Source organism: Meriones unguiculatus, chromosome 1 (assembly GCF_030254825.1).
Source record: "Meriones unguiculatus strain TT.TT164.6M chromosome 1, Bangor_MerUng_6.1, whole genome shotgun sequence".
Taxonomy (NCBI): domain Eukaryota; kingdom Metazoa; phylum Chordata; class Mammalia; order Rodentia; family Muridae; genus Meriones; species Meriones unguiculatus.
The window spans coordinates 196,195,663-196,204,686 of NC_083349.1; the positions used below are offsets into that span (position 1 = coordinate 196,195,663).

At 51.8% G+C, this 9,024-nt stretch overlaps 1 long non-coding RNA gene across 4 annotated transcripts in view; it reads left to right on the forward strand.

Moving 5' to 3' along the window:
• LOC132652408 (uncharacterized) overlaps positions 1-6,680 on the forward strand; it is a 31,606-nt gene extending 24,926 nt beyond the window's left edge. For all 4 annotated transcript variants that reach the window (XR_009589948.1, XR_009589946.1, XR_009589951.1 and 1 more), the window contains exon 3: positions 6,010-6,680. This is a non-coding gene — a long non-coding RNA (uncharacterized LOC132652408). The remainder of the gene's footprint in view (positions 1-6,009) is intronic.
• The last annotated feature ends 2,344 nt before the right edge of the window (positions 6,681-9,024 follow it).

The following is a 9,024-nucleotide window of genomic DNA, read 5'->3' on the forward strand; positions in this document are numbered from 1 at the left end:
GGGTTTCAGGGCAAGGAGAGTTGGGTCCTGCCGGAGACCCTTCATCCAAGAGCTTTGCCTCCCCCACCTGATAGGTCTCTTCTGGCCAAAAATGTACATTTCTCTCTGTCTCTAGCTATAGAGGATGGTGCTGCTCTTGGAAGCCGAAGTTCGGGGGAGGTGGCTGTGTCCCTGCAGCTGTATACCAGCCCCACCCCCACCTCTTACTGGGTGGCAGCCATTTTCTCCCCATCTGAACAATGACTTTTCACCCACAATTGCATCAGTCCGTCCACAGACAAAATGAATCATGTCGCAAGCTGCAATTCTGGCTTGTGCCCTGTGCTCTGGTGATGGGCTGGTGGGCCAGGCCCTCTAGTGGGGGCACAGGGCTGAGGGAAGCAAAGGGCAGGTGAGGGATGGCGGGGTTGGGGAAGGAAAATGTGGATAGAGAGTAGAACTCCTCAGATAGAGGCTGGTAGCCCATGTAGGGACAACACCGAAGAATTTTCTGCCTCATTTATCCTCCTACAGCCCACAGCTAGCCTGGCAGAAAAGGAAGTGGAGAAAACAACTGGATTTACTCTGCTGGCTTCCCAGTGGCAGGGTTAGGGTGAGGGAGGCAGGCGGGCTTGGTTGCTTCCTTTTTCTCTCTTTGGGATTAATGGCTTCATGTCCCCTTTGGCTGACACCAAGTGGCCCTGAGCTGGGGGTTCCCAACCATGGCCGGTTTCTTCCAACCTTCTGCTTCAGAGACATGCCTAGGCTTGAAGCACCACAGGCAGAGGCCACAGGCTCTCTGATGGCCCTTCCTGGAGGCAGAAACAGGTATCCTTCCCCCTCCGGAGACAGGAAGGCGATTGTGTGTGTGTGTGTGTGTGCAGGTAAAGGTGAGAAGACAGCCTTGGTTGTCATTCCTTAGGTGTCATCTACCTTATTTTTATTTGAGGTAGAGCTTTCCCTGGCCTGGAAGTCACCAATGAGGCTAGGTCGGCAACCAATTAACTCTAGAGGAAGGCTAACTGTCTCTACCTCCCCCACATTAACTCTTGAGGAAGGCTAACTGTCTCTACCTCCCCCTGCACAAGCGTTATGTACTATGTCCAGTTTTGTATAGCTTTGGACTCTGGGGATCGAATTCAGGTTTTTGTGGTCACAGAGAAAGCGCCTCCCCGATGGACCTAGCTCCACAGTCCCTAATTCTATCCATCTTTCTGTGTGGAGGATGAGATCAGAAGGGGACCTAGAGAGTGTCTCACTCTGGGGCCTTGAATCCCAACCCCTTGAGTATGGCTCAGTTCTGTGGGGTCCCATGATCTCTAGGCGTTGGCCTTCATCCTTCCCTCCCGGCAGGGAAATTGGCGGGAACACTCACTAGGCGGAATCTGGCACAGCTGCCTGGGCATCTAATGTTTGTGTGTTCATGCACAGGCGTTTGTGTGTGCATGTGTGTGAGAAGACATAGTTCTGCCTCTAGGGAACTGTCACCCATCTCTGTTGTGTCCGTCATGGGTACCGTCCAGTGTGACATCTACCATAAATAGGCACTGGACCCCAAGGGTGCACGGAAAAACATAGAGTGACATTTAAGCAATGTCTCAAAGGGGGGTAAGGTTGGGATCTGGGTGGGAAGAGGGGTGGGGTGGAGGGAGCAGCCTGTGCCAGAGGCTACAGAGGGCTCAGAGAACTTGGTCTATCTTGGGAACGACTAATTCAACGTGACTGTAACACTGTCAGGAGCTTGGGTGAGAAGACACTTAGGATGCTAAAGCAAGACCATTGGACTGTGAAAGCAACTGTGATGAACTGGCCTGGCTGTTTGGAACATTGTGCAAAGAAAGATTTTGAGGTCAGACATAGTGGCACACATCTGTAAGCCCAGCTGTGGAGGCTAGGGAAGGAGCATGGCAGGTTCAAATACTGCCTGAGCTACATAGCAAGACTCTCAAAAAACCTAAGGCTGGAGAGATGGCTCAGCAGTTAAGAGCACATGTTGCTCTTGTGGAGGACTTGAGTTTAGTTCCAGCACTGACACGGTGGCTCATAACCATCTATCACTCCAGTTCCAGGGATCTAAAGACCTTTCTAACTTCCATGGGCAGTAGGCATAGACACGGTGCCTATACATACATGCAGGCAAAAATCTATACATGTAAAATAGAATAAATCTAAAAAGAATTGTTAAAAAGTCTAAGATGATGGTGACAATGATAATGACGATGATATAGGCCTCTGAGGCTGCATATGGCCTTGCAGGGAAGCGTGTTATGGTTAATTGGCAATGCCTCTTTGGGAACTGGAGCTAGGAGCCCGTATATCACACATTCTGATTTTGCTTTAGAGTTGAGGCCATGGGGTAATTTTAAACTGGAGAAGGATGGAGCTTAGGGCACAGGTTGGAACCCCGACCTGTATCATGACCAATGTCATAGAGCAAATCAGTATAACTGACATGGATAAAAGCCAGGGGTGGGTTGATAGCAAACCCGATAACAAGAAGGGAGTGACTCTTTGTCTGGCCAGAGAAATAGCATCTCCAGCCAGGCCTGCAGTCAGGCTTGCCAATGCCTTCCTTCTTGCTGCCTGCTGCGCTCGTAGCTGTCTCTCCCTCTGCCTGTCACCACTCCTCCTTGGTGCATGTCCATCCTTGTTTGTGAACCATTGGCTGAGGTCACGCAGGGACACCCCCACAGCACCATCCTCAGGCCTCTGGTGAGCTAGAAGCCTGCTGGGCCCTCAGGTCAATGGCTGGCTGACGGGGGAGGGGGGGAGGGATAGATGGGCTAAGGAGAAGACCAGAGATGAAGAGTCTCCTGAGGAACCCCAGGCTTCCTTTCTATAGGTCCTAAACCTCTTCCCAGGAGCCCGGGATATGGAAGCAGGATGGTATTAAATATTTATGAATTAGTGGAGTCCGTCGTGTGTTCTGAGCTGTAAATTTTCATGATGTGTGTTTGGTGAGTAAGGTGGCTGCCTGCTGGTGCCTGCTGGCGGGTTGATCCAGCCTGCCGTCCCTCAGCAATGTGCTGTTATCAGTTATTTTGTCCTGGGTGTGGGAAAGTTGAGGGACGACGGGTCAGGCATTAGGAAAGAGGTTCTTGGCAGTGGTAGTGGGTTGAGTGCCTTGGAGGAAACTGCACTGGGGACAGACATTTGGGGAAAGAGCTGGAGCTGACAAGAAAGATTCAGAAAACAGTGCGAGAAGAGTCAGAGTCATTAAATCCTCGCTGATAACGATTTCTCACTCGGATACTGTCAGAGGGCCTAGTGACCTGAGGAGGGAAGCAGGACTGCCATTGGGTGTCCTTGGGAGTGGCTGTGGGTCTGATTGGCTCTATCTCTACCTGGTCTTATAGGGCTGCTAAAAAGTGGTGCTGGAAGAGGCTTGGTTCTGAGGCCCAGATCTCTGCAGGGTAGTGTGGCCTGGCTGGTATAGAATAGCTGGTGAACAGAATTCATCCTTCCTGTTCCTTGGTAATCCATGATGCAAAATAATAAGAAGGAGGCTGGATTTCTCATTTCCACTGGAGGTGACTCATAGCTCTCTCTAGACTTCCATCGCCTCAGTTGCAAGCTGGGGAGTAGACCTGAGACCAGGCTCTGACGCTCTGAGGATGGTGTCTGGCTGGAAGCACTCAGGGATTCCTGGATACTGTCTTACCCCTGCCATCCCCCAAGGGTGCTTCATGGCAGAGGGATAGGATGGCCAGTGTTGAAGTATTGGTGCCTGTCACAGTAGAGTTCCAGCAACCTCCTTAACTTATGCAGGGTCAAGAACTGGGTCCTCTCACCAACAGAACCAACTAACCAGCTCCCAGGGGGTCTTACAGAGACTGAAGCACAAACGAAGGACCATGCATGGACTGGACCTAGTCCCTCTACACAGATGTAGCTGATGGGCGGCTTGGTCTTCATGTGGATCGTCTAGTAAGGGGAGAGGGGGCTATCTCTGACATGGACTCTGTTGCCTGTCTATTGATCACTTCCCCCTGGCAGGGCTGCCTCGACAGGCCACAGGGGAAGCAGATGCTCTCAATCCTGGTGTGATTTGCTCTGGTGGGTTGGTGGTGGTGGTGGAGCTCCTCTTTTCTGAGGAGTAGGGGAGGGTGTATAGGGGAAGAGGGAGGCTGGGACTGGAAGAGGAGGAGGGGGCTATGATTGGGGTGTAAAATTAATTAAAAAAAAAAAGAACTGGGTCTTCTCTTTCCTGTCAGGAGTGAGGAGGAGCAGGCAGTGGCCCAAAGCCTAGTGAGCAGCCTAGCCCTAGGCATTCAAGGTCATGTCAGAAGGTCAGGTTCAGCTGCCATCAATGAGGATGAAGAGCGGGGGAAGATAGAGAGGAAGGGAAAGGATGAGAGAGAGAGAGGGAGAAGATTCATGGAGATTTTCTTCCTGGCAAGCAGACATCGGGGGGAGGAAGCAGAGCGTCATCTCCAGCCCGTGGCCTCTATTCTCCTCGCAGCTCCACCCTGTAGCACGTTGGGGATGGGCTAACTCATCCATCTTCAAGCTAGAGAGCAGGCAAAATCAGGCTGGGGCTGTGTCATGGGGAAAGGATCCAGAGCTCCTCTGATGAGCTCTATAGGAATTGGAGAGAAGACAGAGGGCTAATAGTCTGGCCAGATGGGGTCTGGCCCTAGCTAGCTTGAAGGGGGCATGGACACTTCTCAAAGGATGCCTTTCAAGTGTGAGGATGGGAAGGAAGAGGAGGTGGGTGGAGTCATGCAGGCCTGGCCCCGGCCAGATATTGGGTCCTTCTTGGAGCAGCAGAGGCCTGGTGGGGAGAGGGCCAGAAACTGATTGCTAAAGGAGCCAAGGGCTGTTCATTTGCTGTGCAGCCATGGCTTGGTCGCTCTGCCCTTCTAAGTGGGATTTCTAGATCTATAAACTCACATCCACAATCCTGAGAGTACACAAATCACCAACAGCCCCTCAGAGTACCCTTGAGGTAGTGTAAGGTGACTGCTTTCAGCAGTGTGTCTCATTAGGAAGACCCTGACTCAGGACTCCTGGAATCTGTCCCTTTTGTTCACAGATCACAGAGCAACCAAGGGGATCATTTGAAAACTCACACCCAATTCTACCTCTATTTAAAAACCACCAAGGGCAATTCCTTTCTGTTGAGATAACCACTCCCCAATAGTTCTTGGCTTTAAGGCCTCCAGCAGGTTCCCTGCTCAAACAGCCTCCTCAACTGGGTGCTCATAGGCCTCGCAAGATGGCAGCCCCTATCTTACTGTCCCTAGGGCCATTGCTCCCACTGTTTCCTCTGCCCACTAATTTACATAATCCATCAGATCTCCCAGGCCAGACTGGGCCAGGCCCCTTTACTACCATCCAGCTCTCCTTTTAAGGGTTAGCCGCAGTTAACCGCAGCTTGGCAGGATTATCAGTTGTCTAGGTCATCTTCAACTGTCCACCTTTCAGGCTTTAATGCCATCTCTGGTGACAATAGTGGGAGGGACACAAACCGTATAAGCTGCGCTCACTCCCCACAGCACACGTAGCTTGCTTGGCGACTCCAAGCCCCCTAGACATTCACAGAGTACCAAGGCATGGGATGTGGTCAGTATTGGGAGGATGAGCATTGGAACAGACAGAACAGGGACTCACCCCCAAGACCAAGCTGTCACAGAGGCATCTAAGCCTGCAGCAAGCCACACCTAGGTTAGCGTCTGGGTCCCCATCATGGAGTCAGTGGTCACCAGCTCTTGGTTACCCTTCCTATGAGGCCTTGCTTGGAGCTGAGGACTGCCTGCACATAGGACCTTGTTAGAGCCCAGTGGTTAGAGCATAGATTCTCAGAGGGACAATGTGGCTTGGTCTCACCTAACCCCTGTCCTCTGGCTACTATGGGAACAGAAGTACTTGAAGGACATGGTATATGGTTTCGAATTTATAGTTTTCAAACAAGAACACAGAAGGAGGAAAAATGAAATCATCCTGGGAAGCAGCAGGGACACATTTTGGTGACAGCCTGGTGTGTTTACTGGTTATCGACATGGAAAGCCTGTCCTTTTTATTTTTAAGGTTCTGCCTTATGAATCCATTGGGTAGCTTGGTGGTAAGATGCAACCCATCATCAAGAAAAGAGCTGAAGAGAGCCTTGCTGTCCACGCCTAGCCAGCACGCCACTCAGGACTTCTGAATTCACTTGTTTTCTGGCCAGCATGAGCCAACTGGAGCTGTGATTCTTCGTGTTGCTCTCCAAGACCCAATGCCAAGTGCATCTGAGATACTTCAACAATTGCCTCGGCATGGCTGCGTGCCGCCACTGCGTGTTTGCTGTAATTACACAGCCTCCGAAGGAGGAGCACAAAAGACTTGTTGAATTTGGATGGGCTCAGGCCCCTGAGAGATGAGGGCTGACCTGGGCTCCTGGCAGAGAGTTGTGGGCGGGCATGCCTGCTGCCCTGGTAAGGACGTGACCAGCTGGAGCAAACCTTGAACCTGGGCCATGGCCGCCAGAAGCTGCCCGCTTGCCGGGCTCTCCTGCCAGCTGACTAAAGAGCCGGTTTGCTTTTGGAGAATAACCGGAGAGAACGCAGAACTGGAGCCTATAAAAAGCAGCTCCCTCCTTCCTCCAGCCAACCCCTGAATGATAATCATCTCTGAAGCTGGCCAACCTCCCTCCTTCCCGCCACCCTCCCTTACTCTCCCCCTTACCTCCTCCCTCTCAAGTGGCTAAACAGGCTCATTGTCTCTCTGGTCTCTCTTGGAATGGCTTTCTTGTTGGCTAGGAGCTTCCGCCCATCTGAGCCTCACTTCCTGTTTGCCTCAGACGTGTGTCACTAGTCTGCTAGAATGTGGTAGAAAGAATGAGGCAGATGAGCTTGGGTCGGGGGAGGGGTACAACATACATGGGCCTGGGAGTGGTCCTGGCTCAAGTCCTGTGAGGTGGGCAAATTCATTCTCTTTGAGGGATTTCCTTTCTGTTGCCACTTTGAGATTTGAGGGACGTTGTTTTCAGCCAGGGTCACACATGTACTCATCTTTCTAGGGCAGACTGCTTAATGCCCAGGGCCAACTACTTGATGGAAGAGGTGTCGATCCCACAGGCCCGCTCACCCAGCCTTTCCAGCCCAAACACCTCCCACGGAGCCTGGGGCCCTGGCACCTATTTTTATGGATAGCGCAGAACACAAATTGAAAAGCGTGAGCTATGATCTTGAAGGGCTCTGCCAGCCTTGGGTCAGGAGGAGAATCCAGGCCTGCTGAGATACAAATGCAGAGGCTGTCACTGGCAATCTCAGTAGACCCGATTCCTGCCCAGAGACGGGGGATAAATCCAGCCAGGAGAAGGTGAGGTGACGGCCCACAGAACAACAGCAACAAGAATGATTTTACTCCTGCTGAAGTTTCTTGAGCACCTGGCAGGCCGCCATGAATGTACTTAGGCGGAAAATCACCAGGAAAAAATGATATAATCTGACAGATTTTTCACAGGCTTAAATATTCATGAATTAAAGGAATTGGCAGAATTTTCTACATTATTAGCTTTCATCATGGCTGCAGGAGCAGTTGGTACACTGGCTGCTCTTCAAGATCCATTAATCTCGTCCATCACGAGAGCAGCCATTTTAAAATTAGCTGGGTTTCCCGGAGTGACGGTGTCAGGGGAGTCGAGGAGATTGGAAGGCCATTCCAGTGGCAGGGTCGTCCCCTTCTCATGTGAGAATCAGCAGGGGAAAACAGCTCCTCTTCAGGAAGGGTCAGCGTAGGCCCAGAGCAGGGGCTGTGAAAATCCAGGCCGGTGCTGAAGTTTGCAGCGGGGGTTAGGGGGGTGGGGGGATGGGAGTGGGTGGTGGTGGGAGCTGGGGGGTGGTGGGAGTGGGAAGTGAAGGGGAAGTGGGGGGTTTGAGCCTTGAACCCTGAACATAGAAGTTAAGTGTCTCTAGGCGGCAGAGAACATGAGTCCCAAGAGACCCAGACAGGGTTTTTGAGTGAGAAAGATCTTTATGACGCATTATCACAGTACCTCTACCAGATGACAATCAGGGTTCAGGGTTCAGGGTTCAGGACAGGCAGCACTCGCTGTTTATGGAGTGGAGTGAGTGCTCTCTGCAGGATCCAGGCTGGACGCACAGCAGCTCGTTGTAGCAAACACTGGAAGGTAGACACAGGCACCGCAGAGAGGTTAGGTCAGCTGTTCCTGGACCCACCGTCATGAGTGGAAGGCCAGACTTCTCATCCAGTCATTCTGTCCCCACAGATGGTGGAAACATGTTGTGTTAATTACCAGCTGGCCCTGGGGTGGGGCGTTCTTGTAACCATCCAGAATATTCCAGAAAGGGCCTCTTTCAAAGCAGGAGGCGGCCACAGGTTAGGTGTTCCCTATGGAAAATTAAGGCCCTGTTCACCCTCCCCTCCCTTCCTCCTTCTCTTTTTCTCCTCCCTCCCTCCTTCCTTTGTTCCCTCTCCTCTCTCCATCCACTTACTTCCTCCTTTTCCTCTCCTCCCTTTCTTGCCTTCGTTACTCCCTCCCTTTCCTCCTTCCTTTCTTCTCTTCCTCCCTCACTTTCTCGCTCCCTCTTTCCTTCCTTTCCTTTCCCTTCCTTATTTTAAGATACAGGTTTTACAAGTTTTCACACATGGTGATCCGAAGGCAAGATGAGTGCCGTGGGGAAACCCCTTGGACACCCCTAATTTCGAGAATATGGGGGCAAGCCAACCACACCGTGCCTTGCCACCTGGGCCCATACGCAGAAGCACCAGGCCACACAGGAGGCAGGGGGAGCGGAGGGGAACCGTGGTCAAGAGGTTTTCTCTGTGGGAAGGGTGAGTAGAACAGCCTTGGGCTGGGGTAATGTCAGTAGTCTCCTAGACAGAGGGATGCTCCCCTCTACTCTGCTCTGATACCTGGCCCTGGGACTGGGTGAAGGGTAGCGGCCCTGAGCATGGCAACCTAACAATAGGACCAGTGTCCACAGCTTCAGATGCAGGAAATAAACAGACACAGGAAATAGCACCTCTCCCATTTACCCATTCACCCACCTATCTGGATATGTAGTGAGCAATTGTTTTGTTTTGAAGTTTTTTGAGACA